Below are 18,373 nucleotides of genomic sequence, written 5' to 3'. Positions count from 1 at the left end.
GTCCTCTTAGCAGTCTGTGGAACTGTCAATATTCTTCTCCAGCACCGCAATTCAAATGCATGGATTCTTCTATGGTCTTCCTCATCCAGTGTCCAACTTTCACATGCTTGTGAGGCGATGGAGAATGCCTGGTGGGGTCCAGCAGACCAGATTTACCCAGGGCAGTGTTTTATTTGATCTCTTGGCTCTTGCTTCCATGAACATTGATTATGGATCCAGGCAAGATGAAATCCTTGACCACCACAGTCTTTTCTCGGTTTATCATGATGTTACTTATTGGTCACTTTGTGAGGGTTGTGGTTTTCTTGACATGGAGTTGTGCTCCATGCTGAAGGCTGCCATCCTTGATCTTGATCAGCAAGTGCTTCGACTGCGCCTCACATTTAGCAAGCAAGGTTGTGTCATCTGCTTATGAGAGGTTGTTAATAAGTCTGCCTCCAATCCAGATGCCACATTCATCTTCATATAATTCAGCTTCTCTGATGCTTTGCTCAGCATATAGATAGAATAAATATGATGAGAGAGTACAACCCTTAAGCACACTTTAAAAAAATCATTTTAATGGGGGCTCATACAACTCTTATCACAATCTATACATACATCAATTGTATAAAGCATATTTGTATATTACTCATCATTCTCAAAACATTTGCTCACCACGTAAGCCCCTGGCATGAGCTCTTCATTGTCCCCCTTCTCTCCCCGCTCCCCCCTCCCTGCTCCCTCACGAACCCTTGATAATTTATAAATTATATTTTGTCATATCATACACTGTCCAACGTGTCCTTTCACTCACTTTTCTGTTGTCCCCCATGGAGGAGGTTATATGTAGATCCCTGTAATTGGTTCCCCCTTTCTACTCCAGCCTCCTTCCATCCTCCCGGTATCTCCACCTCACCACTAGTCCTGAAGGGATCATCTGTCCTAGATTCCGTGTTTCCAGTTCCTATCTGTACCAGTGTACATACTCTGGTCTAGCCAGATTTGTAAGGTAGAATTGGGATCATGATGGGGGGTGGGGAGAGGAAGCATTTAGGAACTAGAGTTGTATGTTTCATTGTTGTTACACTGAACTGTGACTGGTTCATCCCCTCTCTGCGACCCTTCTGTAAGGGGATGTCCAGTTGCCCACAAATGGACTTTGGGTCCCCACCCCACACTCCCCCTCATTCACAATGATAGGATTTTTTGTTCTTTGATGTCTGATACCTCATCCCTTTGACACGTTGTGATCACACAGGCTGGTGAATCACACCTTTCTTGATTTTATTTTATTTATTTTTACCTTTATAGATTTTAAACCATGCAGTATGCCCTCGTTCTATACCTGTACCCCCCTGTTAATCCATTCACAGGTTCTTCATGTGCACAATGAAGTGTTCTGAAATTCCTGGTTTTTTCAAGACTGTATTATCCTTTGCATAGTCAATAAAACAATCAAACATCTTTTTTCATATACTCTGTTTTCAGACAAGATTCATCTAATATAAGCAATGATATCCCTTATGTCTTATCCTCTTTTGAATCCATCCTGAATTTCTGGCACCTCCCTGTCAGTGTACTGTTGCAACTGTTGTTGGATTAGCTCAGAAGAATTTTACTTGCATGTGAAATTAATGATTGTGTTCCACACAATTTGCTCATTCTCTTGAGTCACTGTTCTTTGAAATGGGTACAAATATGGATATCTCCCAGTCATGTGACCAATCATTTGCAAATTTCTTAGCATAGATGAGTAGTGCTTCCACTGTTTTTTTATGGGCTGCTAATCTCCAGGTCAGCAGTTGGAAATCACCAGGCACTCTTAGGGAGAAAGATGAGGCGTTCCACTTCCATAACGAGTTACAGTCATGGAAACCCAGAGCCCAGTTCTATTTGGCTCTCTCGCATCTTTATGAGTCAGAATTGACTCAGCGGTAGTGAGACCAGGGTCTAGTGTTATTGTTAGGTGCCATCGAGTTGGTTCCGACTCACAGGCACTCTATGCACAACAGGAGGAAGCCCTGCCTGGCCCTGCGCCGTCCCACATTGAACCTTTTGGTGCAGCTACTGTGTCCATCCACCTCATGAGAGCCGGCCTCTCTTCTGCTACCCCTCCACTTTACCAAGCATGATGCCCCTCTCTAAGGGCTGGTCTCTTGCTAACATATCCAAAGGGTGTAAGGCAAAGACTTAGTGGCACCGTATAATTATAAACATTATTTCTAGAGCAAAATGTTTGAATTTTCACATTAAGCATGACAAATAAGGACTGAAATTATCTCAAATCAGTTCAGGTCAGATCTGTTTTTCCTAATAAATTCAAGTCAAGTCAAGGTGGATTTTTTTTTTTTTACATTTTATTAGGGGCTCATACAACTCATCACAATCCATACATATACATATATCAATTGTATAAAGCACATCTGTACATTCTTTGCCCTAATCATTTTCAAAGCATTTGCTCTCACTTAAGCCCTTTGCATCAGGTCCTCTTTTTTTCCCCTCCCTCCCCGCTCCCCCCTCCGTCATGAGCCCTTGATAATTTATAGATTGTTATTTTGTCATATCTTGCCCTATCCAGAGTCTCCCTTTCCCGCCTTCTCTGCCGTCCGTCTCCCAGGGAGGAGGTCACATGTGGATCCTTGTAATCAGTTCCCCCTTTCCAACCCACTCACCCTCTACTCTCCTAGTATCGCCCCTCACCCCCTGGTTCTGAAGGCATCATCCACCCCGGACTCCCTGTGCCTCCAGCTCCCACATGCAGCAGTGTACAACCTCTGCCCCATCCAGTCCTGCAAGGTAGAATTCGGATCATGGTAGTTGGGGGGAGGAAGCATCCAGGATCTGGGGGAAAGCTGTGTTCTTCATCGGTACTACATGGCACCCTGACTGACCCTTCTCCTCTCCTAAACCCCTCTATGAGGGGATCTCCAGTGGCCGACAAATGGGCTTTGGGTCTCCTCCACTCTGCACTTCCCCCTTCATTCACTATGGTATATATATATATATATATATATATATATATATATATATATATATATACACACATACATACATATACATATACATATATATATATATTTTTTGCATGATGCCTTATACCTGGTCCCTTTGGCACCTCGTGATTGCACAGGCTGGTGTGCTTCCATGTGGACTTTATTGCTTCTGAGCTAGATGGCTTCTTGTTCATCTTCAAGCCTTTAAGACCCCAGTCACTATCTCTTTTGATAGCCGGGTACCATCACCTTTCTTCACCACATTTACTTGTTCACTTGCTTTGGCTTCAGCAGTTGTGTCGGGAGAGTGAGCATCGTAGAGTGCCAATTTAATAAAAGAAAGTATTCATGCATTGAGGGAGTGCTTGAGTAGAGGCCCAACGTCCTTCTGCCAGCTTAATACTAAACCTATAAATATAGACGCATAGATCTATTTCCTTGTACTCATATATATATTTGCATGTACATGTCTTTGTCTAGACCTCTATAAATGCCCTTTGACTCCTAGCTCTTTCCTCCATCTTCCTTGACTACCCTACTACCTACCTCCTACCCTACTACCCTTCCTCCTACCCTACTACCATGCTCCATCCCCACCTGGCTTACAGCTATACCTCTTTACGTAACCTTACCCTTGATCATTCCCTACCAGGCCTGCCACTCCCCCCTCACTACCATTTTGGGTCCCATGTTGTTCCCTTGTCCCTGTGTTTGTTAACACCACTTCCTTACCCCCCCCCACTTCCCCTTATCCCAAGTCCCCCCAGAACTGTCGGTCCCGTTGTTTTCCTCCAGATAGTTCATCCAGCCTGTCTTATTTAGACAGACCTGTGGAGACAATAACATGCACGAAAACAAGACAGAAGAAAACAAAGCAACAGTATACAACCAGACAATAAAACAACAACAACAACAGCAAACCACTGACAAAGGCTTGAAGATAAACAAGCGGCCATCCAGCTCAGAAGCAACAAAGTCCACATGGAAGAACACACCAGCCTGTGTGATCGAGTGGTCCCAAAGGGATCAGTTACCAGGCATCAAAGAACAAAAAATCATATCATTGACTGCACACCTCCATGATAGGATCGCTGAAGACAAATGGGTGCACAAGCAAATGTGGTGAAGAAAGCTGATGGTGCCCGGCTATCAAAAGAGATAGTGTCTGGGGTCTTAAAGGCTTGAAGGTGAACAAGCGGCCATCTAGCTCAGAAGCAAATAAGCCCACATGGAAGAAGCACACCGGCCAGTGCGATCACGAGGTGCCCAAGGGACCAGATATAAGGCATCATGCAAAAAAAAAAAAAGATATAAGTGTGTGTATGTATGTGTATATATGTGTATATATATATATGTATGTGTATATATATTATATTAAATGAAGGGGGAAGTGCAGAGTGGAGACCCAAGGCCCAAGTGTCGGCCAATGGAGATCCCCTCATAGAGGGGCTTAGGAGAGGAGATGGGTTAATTAGGGTGTGAGGTAGTATCGATGAAGAACACAGCTTTCCCCCAGATCCTGGATGCTTCCTCCCCCCAACTACCATGATCCGAATTCTACCTTGCAGGCCTGGATAGGACAGAGGCTGTACACTGGTACATATGAGGGCTGGAGGTACAGGGAATCCAGGGTGGATGATACCTTCAGGACCAAGGGCGTGAGGGACGATGCTGGGAGAGTGGAGGGTGAGTGGGTTGGAAAGGGGGAACTGATTACAAGGAGCCACATGTGACCTCTTCCCTGGGAGAGGGACAGCAGAGAAGGGGGAAAGGGAGACCCCGGATAGGGCAAGATATGACAAAATAACGAGGTATAAATTACCAAGGGCATATGAGGGAGGGGCGAAAGGGGAGGGAGGGGGAGAAAAAAAAAAGAGGACCTGATGCAAGGGGCTTAAGTGGAGAGCAAATGCCTTGAGAATGATTGGGGCAGGGAATGTATGGATGTGCTTTATACAATTGATGTGTGCATATGTATGGATTGTGGTAAGAGTTGTTTGAGTCCCTAATAAAATGTAAAAGAAGAAAAGAGAAAAAAAATGATTAGGGCAAAGACTGTACAGATGTGCTTTATACAATTGATGTATGTATATGTATGAACTGTGAAAAGAATTGTATCAGCCCCAATAAATTGTTAAAAAAAAAGCGTGTATAAATAAATCTGTAATACTAGTAAGGTAATAGTCGGTGGACTATTAACTCCTGTGCAAGCTCTCTGATAGTTGAGGGGTGTAAATATCTCTGTTATCAGACAGCATTGTAAAGTTGATTATGACATACTTGGGCTGTCTCCTTTGAAATCCAGATGTCGACCTTCCATTGTCATTCCAGTGACTTCAGGATTCCTACCCATAATTCAATCTGTAACTGGAAAAAAAAAAAAGAACAAAACAAAACACTTCACAAAAGAAAAGCTTGTAGTTAGTTCAAGGATCATTTGCTGGCCCTTAGGAGCATTTTCCAGTCCAGTCTGTTGGGGCACCACGCCCTGGCCCCAAAGTCTACTTTCAGCATTCCCTGGGGACCTTGCCACTCCATTCCCTTGCTGTTCCACTGCACTCACCCAGTGCTTTGCCTCGGTGTGGTGGGATCAGTTCAGGTGCAGTTCCCACACTGTGTCTCCGGTGCTGTCCCCTGTATCTCCCTTAGTCACTGATTGGCATCATTTCTCATAGTGGGGCCAGCCATGTTGTTCTCTCTGTGGACTGGCTGCTCTAATCAGGAACATCATCCTCATGGCCTGGTGGGCCAGGCTGTGCTCCACTCTCTCCTCCGACCCCTTCATCTGCTCCCGTGTGCTCTAATCAGATATGTCCATCTCCTGGAGCTGCAGAATCAATGTCGTCCTTGGAAACAAATTCTTCTCGGTGTAGGGGCAGGAATCCACTTAATTTTTGGTGCTGGGGCCAGCCTCCCAGACCTCTCCACTGGTTCCCTACTCCATGCTGGGATATTGCATTCACACCTTGGGGCACTGGGTTGAAGTCTGGTCCCACTTTCCCTGTGACGATATAAAGTATACCCTCCCCTTGGGTGGGTTAGTGCCCCATGCCCCCACTCCCCTTTTCTTCCTTATATTCATCTCAAGGTGGATTTTGATAACAATTTAAGTTATGAAAAAATCTTGCTTTTGGATTTCAGAATTTCTAATAAAAATGATAGATTGGTACATAATATAGCACAAGGTAGTTAGTTCATTGCTTTGAAGTAATGAAAAATAGGATACCATAATAGGACATTAAAGTATGACAAGGGAATAATTAATTATATGGGAAACTACCCAATATACATGTCAGGTTCTTAAGACAAAGAGAATATAGCTTCATAATTTAAAATGTAATTATAGATCTTCCCAAAGCAGAATAGTCATGGGCTTGAAAAAATGGTTCCTTCATATTCATATGCATAGGCATTTCATGGCAATGAAAACCAAACAGACCGCATGACATCACGTTGATTCTGATGCCTAGTGACCTTCCAGGACAGAGTAGAACTGTTCCCTGGGGTTCCCGAGACTGTTCGAGAGGCAGGCAGTCTCATCTTTCTCTCTCTGAGGGGCTGGTGGATTTGGACCACTACTGACCTTTTGGTTTGGCTTCTCCTACCTAATATTCCACCAGGGCTCCTTCAGTATCAAACAATCAAACAACAACAAACCATCAAAAAAACAAACAAAAACCCCACACCACTGCCATTGAGTAGATTCTGTAAAGGGCTTCTGAGGCTTGATGGTAGCAGTAGCCTAACCAGTCTTCTAAGGGGAGGCTGGTGGGTTTGACACACCATCCTTGTGGTTCGCAGCCATAGCTTACCTGGCAGTGCCACCAAAGCTCCTAAATCAGGTGACTCTTAAAATGGCAACTTACCAGTTTTCATAAGACACTTTTGAACAACTGGCTGTTTTTTGTTACATGCTGGAAAACGCCCTGGAGACCTCTATGGCTACACAAGGGAGGTGGAGAGCCCCTCTCCACACCAGCCCCAGGTCAGTTGCCATAAGACTGAGGTCAGAAAAGCTTCCACCTCCATCTGTCTTTATCTTTTCTGACACCAACCAACCTCCCCCAATACTCTGCTTTTCTGCTGGGTTCACTAATTTGCTGCAGTTGACCACATAGAACTCACAGACAAAACTCACAATTATGGGTGTTTGTTAGGGAAGTTAAGAGGTTACCATAAGCCAAGAGCAGAAAACATTAAGGACATAATCATTGGTCCCCATCACCACCTCTCCTCAGTCAGCAGCCAGGTGGCCCATTGGCCTCTGCCTCAGTGGGCTAGGCAGTCACCTGGTGCTTTGCCTCAGTCTCACAGTCTTAGTCCTGCTCCTCTGTTCATGGTCTGTGCCATGGTCTCCTAGCCTCAGCCTCTGGTCTTAGCATGGCATGGCCTCTGCTTGAGGCAGAGAGCTATCTCGGCTTGCTCTGCTGGTGACTTCGTACTTGATGATCCTGAGGATTCTCTCTTCCTGCTTCTGAGAAGCTTCATTCTTCCGGCCAGGGAAATGACAGACTGACTAATCCCGGAGTTGGACTCCTCTGCCCCTTATTTGTATGGTCCCATCCAATCAATCACTGGGGTAGTGGTTATGAGATGGGCTGCTAACCACTGGGCCAGGGTTTGAAACCAGCAGCCGCCCTGCTGAAAAAAGATGAGGTTTCCTACTGCTCTAAAGATGAACAGTCTGGAAACCCACGCTTGCAGTTCTACCCTGTCCTGCAGGGTTGCAATGAATCAGAATGGGCGCACTGGCAGGGAGTTTGGAGTTTTTAGATAGAAAGATACATTGAAGATATTTTACTTAACCACACAGATTGGTAAACATTTAATCGGGGATTTTTCTGCCCTCCGCACCTTCTATATATACTGCCTCCATTTGAATTGAGTATACTTTAAAAATGCCAATGGAGTGTTGGCCCAGCTTAATTAGAAAAATAAAATCACATACAATTTTAAAAAGTTCATTTGTTTTAGGCTCATTTTCTTTGGAACCAGGTCTTGTCTTTCATCATGTATAGTCCCATGTGGATAGTATTGAATGTGTTCTGTTTCACATTGAAGGTGACTTCTTTAAAGAGGGCAGCATCTCGGGTTGTGCAGTCTGTGAAAAGGGTTCCTGCTTTTGTTTTGTCCTGAATTTGTGTGCGTTACTTTGTTGTAAAGACACCTGCATCTTAAAGTTGACTTCTTCACTCTTCCCCTTGCTCCAGGGGCAATGGCCCGAGTCTACATTTGACCTCTAACACCAGAGTAGCATTGTTACTTTGTAGTGGCAGACATTATTCGTATTTAAATTGCATGTCCTGGAAAGCTTCAAATGTTATTTCCATCCCATTAAGTGTTTAGTCCATCTTCTTGCTCAGATTTTTATTATGAATAATCGAATTATTTGAAAGGAAGGAACCTGAAAGAAGATAGGGTTGGAGAAAGGAGGAATCATACAACGAATGGGTGTTGCCATAAGTCCAGACCCTAGAGCATCTGAGTGCTAGTGTTCCTCACTAGACAAAGTATGAAACCATGTCTTAAGTATTAGCTGTTTCATCAGCAACCTGTACTATGTATAGAGGATTTAGATGTGGTAGAAAAAGTGAGAACAGATATTCATTTCTTTACTTTGTGTAGGGAAATAAAAATCAAAAATGTATTTTTGGTAAGGTCAGGAGAGGACATGCACAGTACATGAAACATCCATGCCATGATTCTTATGGCACCCCATGTTTTACAGAGTAGGGCTCCTCTAGGGGCTTCTTGGCCCTCATTTTTATGGAAGGAGTTCACCAGGCCTTTCTTTTGTCATGCCATTGGCTAGGCTCAACCCACCAAGCCTTAGGTTAGTAGCCTCCCCACAATCCATCTGGCCACCTGCTTGGGTCACCTTGAGATGGAAGCTACTCAAAGGCTCAGTGACAGTGCTGTATGTGTTTTGTGTGTGTGTGTGTGCTAGTGCCACAATTACAGTGTTCATGTGTGTGTGTGTGTGTGTGTGTGTGTACGCGCGCGCTAGTGCCACAATTACAGTGTTCATTGTTGTACATTTCTGTGAGGTTTGACACACAGTAGGGGAAGTGACAGTATTTTACTGTGAGGTTTGGCACATAGTAGGGGAAGGGCCAGATTGGATTTCTCCAACAGATTTCTGAAATGATAATTCAGGGGCTCTGACTGTGCTTGGTATGAACTAGGGAGTCACATGGGCCTTCCTTTTATCTTGCAGTGGGAAACCACGCACTGCTCCGTGGGAGAGAGGTGAGGCTTTGTGCCCCTGGAAGTATTTCCAGCCTCACAAACACCAGTGGGGCAGTTCTCCTCTGCCCTATAGTATTGCTCACAGTCTGTATCAACTCAGTGGCAGTGAGTTTGATGGTTGATATCTATCTTAGCGACTGTCGTGTTCTTTAATGATAGAAAGAAAAGCAATCAGTCAAGAAATGGATGATATTACATGGAATTTCAAGATAACTAAGTCTTTGTTCCCATAGAACTTATGTAGGAGGCATGAGATACAGATCAGAAGAGAATTTACGTTAACTGTCTCTTCATGTTTTATGCCATCACTGAGCTTGCTAGAGAAGGTCATGCAGCGTTCTTGAATTCGGCAAGGCCAAATTGCAGTGAGAGGGAGATGGATTACTAAAGGTGAACTGAAGACAGTTTCAGGCGTAAAGTATCCCATGAAAGGAAGCTAAGAAGTAAAGGTGGGGAGTAAGGAGGATAAGACAGCCAGTGCTGGCTGAGCAGTGAGTCAGCTTGGGGACGTTAGCAAAGGAAAGCCAGTGAGGCCTGTGCCCTCGGGTGAGAGTAACCAGAGCAGGGTTGGCACTACACAACACAGATGGAGTGTAAGACCCGGTCAGCTGTGCAGAGCCACAGCTTCCAAGGTGAAACCAAAGCTGCTTCCTGGCTACCAGGAGTGTCTCCTGGGACTGCTAGGCTTACAGAAACCAGTCTGGGCCACAGCTTTAGAACGGACCGAGAGTCTTGTGAAGAAGCTGTTGTTCAGTGCCATTGACTTGGTTCTGACTCATAACAATTCTATGTACAACTGAACGAAACACTGCCCAGCTACACCATCCTCACGATTATTGTGGTCGACCCATTGTTGCAGCCACGGTGACAGTCCATCCCCATGAGGACCTTCCTCTTTTTCACTGCCCTTCTACTTTACCAGGCATGATGTCCTTTTCCAGGGACTGGTCTCTCCTGACAACATGTCCAAAGTATGTGTATGAAGTCATGCCATTCTTGTTTCCAAAGAGCATGCTGGTTGTACTTCCTCCAAGACAGATTTGTGCTTTAGCACTTCATTGCACTTTCAGCATTCTTCTCTAGCACCAGTCAAGAAATCCAAGGATACACTGCATTGGTTAAAGCTGCTGCACTTTAAAATGTCTTAGAGTGAAAATGTCACTTTGTAACTAACGTGTGCCTGATCCAAAAAGCAAACCAAACTCACTGCCATTGAGCCAATGCTGACTCATAGTGAGCCCCTGTGGGTTTCTGAGACTGTAACTCTTTAGAGGAGAAGAGAGCCTAGTCTTTCTCCTGTAGAGCTGCTGGTGGTTTCAAACTGCCAACCATGAGATTACAGCCCCACGACTAACCCAAGCCATGGTAGTTTTAATCGGTTCTTAAACAACAAACTCGACTGACACAGTGGCTGCAGTAATGGGCATAGGAGCAATTGTGAGGATGGCACAGGACCAGACAGTGTTTCATTCTGTTTTCATAAGGTCCACCTGACAACAACAACAGTAACAGTGCATGTGAATGTTGAACATTGAATGCGGAAGACTGAGGACGAATTGATGCATTTGAATTGTGGTGCTGGTGAAGAATGTTGAAAGTATGTATGTAAATATATTTATTTATGAGGATGGGGAAATAGATGTATGTGCATATATTTATAGGTTTAGTATTAAGGTAGCAGATGGACATTGGGCCTCCACTCAAATACTCCCTCAGTGCAAGAACACGTTGTTATATTAAATTGGCATTCCAGGATGCACACCTTCCTGACACGATTACTGAAGAAAAATGTGTACATAAGCAAATGTAGTGAAGGAAGCTGACGGTTCCCGGCTGTCAAAAGATATAGCGTCTGAGATCTTAAAGATTTGAAGATAAACAAGCGGCCATCTACCTGAGAAGCATCAAAGCCCACATGGAAGAAGCACACCAGCCTGTCTGACCATGAGGTGTAGAAGGAACCAGTTATCAGATATAAAATAACTAAAAATCATATCAGTGGGTGCCCACCTTCCTGATACGATCAGTGAAGACAAACGTGTGCATAAGCAAATGTGAAGAAAGCTGATGGTGTCTGGCTATCAAAAGATATAGCATCTGGGGTCTTAAAGACTCGAAGATAAACAAGTGTCCATCTAGTTCAAAAGCAACTAATCCCACATGGAAGAAACACACCAGCCTGTGTGACCATGAGCTGTCAAAGGGATTAGGTATCAAGCATCAAGGAACAAAAAATCATCTCATTGTAAATGTGGGTGCAGAGTGGAGACTCAAAGCCCATTGGTAGCCAACTGGACACCCCCTTACCGAAGGGTCGCAGGGATGAGATGAGCCAGTCATGGTGCACTGTAGCAACGGTGAAACAAACAACTTTCCTCTAGTTCCTAAGTGCTTCCTTTTCCCCCCCTCCCACTATCATGATCCCAATTCTACCTTACAAATCTGGCTAGAGCAGAGGATGTACACTGCTACAGATAGGAACTGGAAACACAGAATCCAGGAGAGATGACTCCTTCAGGACTAGTGGGGAGAGTGGCGATGTCTGGAGGGTGGAGGGGATGTGGGGTAGAAAGAGGGAACTGATTACAAGAATCTACGTATAGCCTCCTCCCTGGGGGAGGGACAGCAGAGAAGAGGGCGGGGGGAGACGTCGGACAGTGTAACATATGACAAAATAATAATAATTTATGAATGATGAAGGGTTCATGAGGGAGGGGGGAGGGGGAAAATGAGCAGCCAATATTAAGGGCTCAAGTAGAAGGCAAATGTTTTGAGCATGATGATGGGAACAAATGTACATATGTGCTTGACACAATGGATGTATGTGTGGATTGTGATAAGAATTGTATGAGCCCCCAGTAAAATGATTTTTAAAAAAACGCAGAATGTTGAAAGTTCCACAGACTGCTAAAAGAATTAGGAAAAAATGGGGATACCCAATTCAGTGTGTGTCAAATTGAGCCTCTTTTCTGTGCCAGTGACAGGCTCTTTTTTTTTCTTTTTAAATTTATTTATTTTAACAATTTATTGGGGCTGATACAATTCTTTTCACAGTTCATACATATACATACATCAATTGTATAAAGCACATCTGTACAGTCTTTGCCCTAATCATTTTTTTTTCTCTTTTCTTCTTTTACATTTTATTAGGGACTCATACAACTCTTACCACAATCCATACATATACATACATCAATTGTATAAAGCACATCCATACATTCCCTGCCCCAATCATTCTCAAGGCATTTGCTCTCCACTTAAGCCCCTTGCATCAGGTCAGTGACAGGCTCTTAAGAGAAATTAGGCAAACTATAAAACAGGGACCCTAATAATAAGGGTGTTTGCAGCTTGATGTGGGAGAGGAAGGAGCCCCCGTGGGGAAAGTGCTCAGCAGTGAAACCCACCAGCTGCTCCAGGGAAATAGATGGGCAGGTCGGCTTCCGTAAAGATGTCCAGCCTTGCGAATGTTACACAGCAGTTCTTGTCTGTCTATTGGGTTGCTGTGAGTCAGAACGACTCGACTGCCCTGAGTTGGGTGGGTTTTGTTGGGAAAGAATAGTACATCCTTTTTCATAATACTTTTCTCTTTGTTTTTTGTTTGTATCCTTCCATACACTGCAAGTGCCTTAAGAATAAAGGAAGACTGTATTCTGTTTTTCTTCTTATGCCCAGCAGTTGACACATAGGAAATGTTTCATTAGTGATTGCAAAATGAATGCCAACAATAGGTTATGCATATATGAGGAGAATACGTTGCCTTGGACAAGGCAAGAATGGCCCGTTGGGGAGAAGATGGAGGCGTGTGAACAGAACAAGTGCCTACTGCATGGATTAACATCCAGCAAGGTGTGCATTAGGGTTGTATCCTGTCACCAGACTTGTTCAGTTTGTACGCTGGGCAAATCATCAGAGAAGCTGGATTACCTGAATAAAAGTGCAGCATCAGGATTGGAGGAAGGCTTACCAACCTGTCTTATGCAGACGACACAGCCGTGCTGACTGAAAGTGAGAAGCACTTGAAGCACTTGCTGAGGAAAATCAAGGATTGCACCCTTCAGTATGGGTTACAGCTCCGTAAGGAAGACCCAAATCCTCACAACTGGACCAGTAGGTGACATCATGATAAATGGAGCAAAGGTTGAAGTTGTCAAGGATTTTGTCTTGCTTGGATCCACTATCAGCATTCACAGAACCAGCAGTCAAGAGATGAAACGACATACTGCGTTAGGATGAGGTAAACCCGCTCCCGTGGAGCAGCTGTTAGCAGCTCAACTCATAACCCACTACGCCACCAGAGCGCCTTCTTTTCTTAAGTAGAATCATTTTGTTTATCTTGAGTGACTGTCTTCCTGACTGGATTTTAAACAAAATGTCAGGTCAAGGACAATGTCTTATTTGTGTTTTTATTGGCATCTGTAGGTCTGAGAAACCTAAAACATCTGTAGTCTAGTGCAATGGTCCTCAAACTTTGGTGGTCCCTAAGACCTTTGCAGCCCAAAGTATCCTATAATAATACTGAAACTCTGCGTGTGTGTATGTGTGCACATATACCTTATTCACTGTGCTAACATTTGCACCGATGGTGCAAAAACTGTGGTGATGGTTTTAACTGCTGATGTCTTAGCACATATCAGAGGATTGGTACCAGATGACACCAGTATCATTGTACTTACAGTTAAAAATATAAAATAAAACCCGTGTCACTCAAGTGTACTTGATGAAGCAGTGAACATTTATTGATTTTATTAAATCTCGTTTCATGAATACACATCTTTTAATATTTGGGGAAATACAAAGAGTCTGCAGCTACGCTTGTATAACCATTGGGCTGCCAGGTCATTGGTTCGAACCCACCACCAGCTCCTCAGGAGAAGCATGAGATTATCTGCTCATGTGAAGTGTGACAGCTTCAAAACTATATTGATTTGGAATCCACTGGGTGGCAATGGGTCGGCATTGATAGAATAGAAATTGCACTTAAGCAACTTTTACTACCTGCTGCAATAAGATGGTTATTTAGAGGAAAAACCTTTGTGCCTTACTGCCCTGCTCCCAGACCCCATCCTGTCCCCCTGTCCATTTGTTTGTGAATCACTTTCAGTATATGAAGAGTGGTGGTAGTAAGCCGTTGTTACTCAGAATTGAACATTTGCCAGACTTTTTTCTCAATCATGAACAAAAGGAGCCTGTCACTTTAAGGAAAACAGTTATGTGTTGCTAGTGATAAAATTCAAGCTTTGAGTAAAAACTAGATTTTGGATAACTTGTGTCTGTTACTTACTTGATGGTTCCCCAAACTTAAAGATATTGGTGGTGATATTATAAAAACACGATATTTTTATATTACTTAATGAAATGTGCTAATTGTATTAGTCTGGGTACATTAGAGAAACAAATCCACAGAAAGTCATATGTATATAAGAGAGAGTTTTATATACAGGGTAAGTGTACATTAAGAAAGCATCCCATTTATGGCAGGCCCGATCCCATGGGCCTCTCATAGTGTCCCATGCCAAAGCAAACTGTTACCCCGAACCATTGCCTGGCTGTACCCTGTGGGCTTCAGGCACTGAAGCGGGTTGCACAGTGAAAAAAAAAAAAAAAGAAAGCATCCCAACCCAGTGCTGTTCATGCCCATACGTCCAACATTAGCCCATATGTCCGACACTAATCTACAAAGCCCTCCTCAATCTCACAAAACCACACAATGATGCCGACTGCGGGAGAAGAGCTGAATCAGTAAGCATGTAAGCATCTCAGCGCTGGCAGGGTCTCCACGCGGCTGCTCCAAGCACCCAGAGCTGCATCAGGGTAGGTCCATGTGGCTTCTCAGGAAGTGAGCCTTGCAAGCTGAAGCAGGGAACTGGCTAAGGCAGCTGCACCCTGGTTCAACCATCAGAAAGCAAGAGACCCGAGAACTAGAAAGGCGAGGCTCACTGAGCCATTTCTCTCTCTGCTCTTCAATTAATTCCACATGTGTTTATCGGCCAGGTTGGCACAATTAACCTTAACTATCTCATTGTATGACTTAGTGAGCCAATATATTTGAAACAACTATACATTGATAACATTACCAAGTCATGTATAAGTAAAAGATTGATGAAACATTCAGTATAGATCAATGGGCATCTATAAGAGTGTGATAAGTTGATAGGTCCTCAAACTTCAAAGTAACCCATCTTTTAGAAACTGCTACACGTTAAATTTTAGGAAGATATTTACAACTATAAGGAAAAGGATATTGCAGTATTCTTCCCTTTTCTAAATATACTTGTGAATTTTATTTTTTTAAATTTCATATTCAGCAAACCAAAACAAATATTATAGCAGATTTGAAAATTCAATTGTCATCTATTAAGCTGAACAAGAAATAAGTTTTCCAATAGGCAAAACTCCTCACTTATCACTTATTATTATTTTGTTTTGCTTTGTTTTTGGCCTGTGAAACTATAGTTATTTGAAATACAAGTATTTTATGGATTTATCATATGATCAGTTTATTGATTTTATTTTTAAATGAATGAATGCCTATTTAAAATAGCTTGTTTTAATTTCTAATGCTAGAAATATCAAAGTAATCCACATAGACAAAAACTTTGGGGTCCTCAATATTTTAAATGTGTAAAGGGGTCCTGATGGAAAAGCCTGAGAAACAGGGAAGAACTAGTGAAGGAAGGAGGTTAAAGAGGATGCTCCAATAGTGGAAGACAGGAATTAGACCTTGTTCAGCAAAGAAATTGTCACATGAGGAAGACTTGAAGAACATGCGTGTCCTAGATACATAATTTTGTGTCAACATGAAGATATGAGTGTAGGGGTGGAAACTAGCTTGTCAATCAGGTCATGCCTAATGATACCTCCTTGTGGGCATGGCCTTTTCATAAGGAGAATCCTGGGAACCTCCCTACTCTCTTTCTGCTTCATCTTTCTTCTGGTGGCCTGTGGTCTTCCTGCATTCTGCATCATTGCATGTGGCTGCGTGAGTGAAGAAGGACCTGTGGACGAGTAGCAACCTTATAGATTAGTATCAGACTTGATCTGGACAGGGCTGGGATGTTTGCGTGATATATAATTGCTTCTTGATCTGAAGCTCTCTCTCAAACATGTATGAGTGTCTCTGGATTTGATTCTCTAGTCAGCCTGGCCTAACACACTGTGTGTGTAGCCCTGAAAAGCCACCGTAGCTGCATGAGGGCTTTGAAATGTATGAAACAATGGTGGGATTCTTCCTTCAGCATTCTGCAGCCCCTTTATACATATAATTTATAACAGAACGTTTCTTCTGGTAAAGGGATTGGCTTGTTTTCTTTGATCTGAGGTGGAGGTGGCAGTAAGTGGAATTATTTCAACTTATAGTAAGAACTTTCCAACAAAATAGTTCAAAGGAGGAATTGGCTCAGCGAGGTGTAAGGTTTGTTGCTGAGTTCTAAACTAGAAAGCTCTTTTAGGGTTTTAAAACTAGAGAGCTAATTTAGAGGGGTTGTTATTATTGTTTAATCTAGAAAACCACTTGGATGGGGGCTTTTGTGTAGGAGAGTCAGGCATTATACAGTTCTCCCGGAAGAACTCCAACCCTGGAATTCTCTGATTCTCCAGGCACACAACAAGGTAAGTCCAGAATTAGTCTGAGATAATAGCAATAGGGTCTCTTTGACGGGGAATTAATCCATCCTTGGTGGCCTTTTGATAAACTGCGAACTGCCTGCATAGGCCTGCTTTGTGCTTCAAGGAGCCTTTCGCCGCAGCTGACTTCCTGTCTGCTGCTTCAGTCACTTGGCTTCTCCAGTTTCCTTTACTCACCAAGATTAGACATTTACGATGGGCAGTGGCCAATGTTTTGGATTAAAATCATTCTAGGAGGAAGTAGAAAGAAACAGGATGCATGTGATGGGGGAGGGGCTGGAGCAGGTCTTGTTTTAAGGAATTCCAAGGGAGGAGGTGTCAGCAATGCCCACCTCAGTACATGGGGGAGGATGTGTGCAGGGCCAGGACTTTGAAGACACTGTACACACTCTCACCAGATTGTGGTTTGGAGCATGTGCATTCTGGATCATCTCTTACAGGGTACTAGAGTCATTGTGTTCATAAGCAGGGTTAACTGAGCAACAACTTTCATTATAGTGGAGCCCTGGTGGTGTGGTTGCTACATGTTGGGTTGTGCCCTTCATGGTCAGCAGTTTGAAATCACCAGCAGCTCAGAGGGAGAGAGACTGGGCTTTCTACTCCTGTCAGCAGTTGCAGTCTCAGAAGCCCATGGGAGGTTGCTGTGAGTCAGATTGACTTGATGGCAGTGAGGTGTTTTTGCTTTGTTTGTTTTCATTTATGTTAGACTTCGCAACCTAAAAATATCTTTCAATAGTTTCCTTTCTCTTATAGCCTTGCAATAACCTAATGCAAGTATTATTTTCCCCATGGCATAAAGAAGACAACGGAGATTCAGAGTTTAATTGACTTGATCATGCTAGTAAATAAAGCTGAGAGATGATTCCAGATCTTCCGATACTAAAGTCTGATTCTCAATTGGCCTTCTAATGGCTTACAACCTGGGAGCCCCAGGAGTATAGTGACCACATGTCGGGCTGCTAACTGCAAGGGCGGTAGTTCATCCCACTGCGTCCCCTGGCTATAGCAGCAAAGATGCACCTATGTCTGGGGTGTCTCTTTTGCAAGGGGAATAGCGTTTCCGCCAATATCAAGAACTAGAAAGGTACTAATCATATCATATCCATTTCAGTTATTTGTTGAAATACTTTCATAAAGAGGTATTTCTTTCCATCTGCTATGTGGGGGTCCACTGATGCAGTTCCTCAAGGAAAATCCCTACTCAGAGTGACCTGATGGACAGAAGAGAGGGGCCCCACACGTGGTGATCTTCACAGAAGCAGACTGCCACGTCTGTCTCTCTCTCCAGGAGCAGCGGGTGGGTTTCAACACTGACCTTTTGGTTAACAGCTGTGCCTGCAGGGTTCCTTCCTAACGGAAAGAGAATGAAAGCCGTTCTCTAGCACTGACCGGTTTACAAGGTGATGACTTGGTTGTCTATCAATTCTCCAAATGTGAATCCTTATTTTGCTTTTGAATATGATGAACTCAGGAACTTGTGTTTATCTGATGGGCTTCAATAAGAGCCTTGATGACAGTTACAG

At 43.5% G+C, this 18,373-nt stretch overlaps 1 protein-coding gene and 1 non-coding gene across 4 annotated transcripts in view; both read left to right on the top strand.

The window, feature by feature from the left end:
* TBC1D19 (TBC1 domain family member 19) overlaps nucleotides 1-18,373 on the top strand; it is a 134,605-nt gene that overhangs the window by 4,457 nt on the left and 111,775 nt on the right. The window lies entirely within an intron of this gene.
* Nucleotides 14,688-14,816, top strand: LOC142444142 (small nucleolar RNA SNORA42/SNORA80 family). The gene has a single exon (XR_012783804.1). It is a non-coding gene; the product is annotated as a small nucleolar RNA SNORA42/SNORA80 family (small nucleolar RNA).

This window comes from Tenrec ecaudatus, chromosome 3, assembly GCF_050624435.1.
Source record: "Tenrec ecaudatus isolate mTenEca1 chromosome 3, mTenEca1.hap1, whole genome shotgun sequence".
Taxonomy (NCBI): domain Eukaryota; kingdom Metazoa; phylum Chordata; class Mammalia; order Afrosoricida; family Tenrecidae; genus Tenrec; species Tenrec ecaudatus.
Note: the sequence above shows the minus strand (reverse complement) of the source record. Positions and strands in the feature narration are given on the sequence as shown.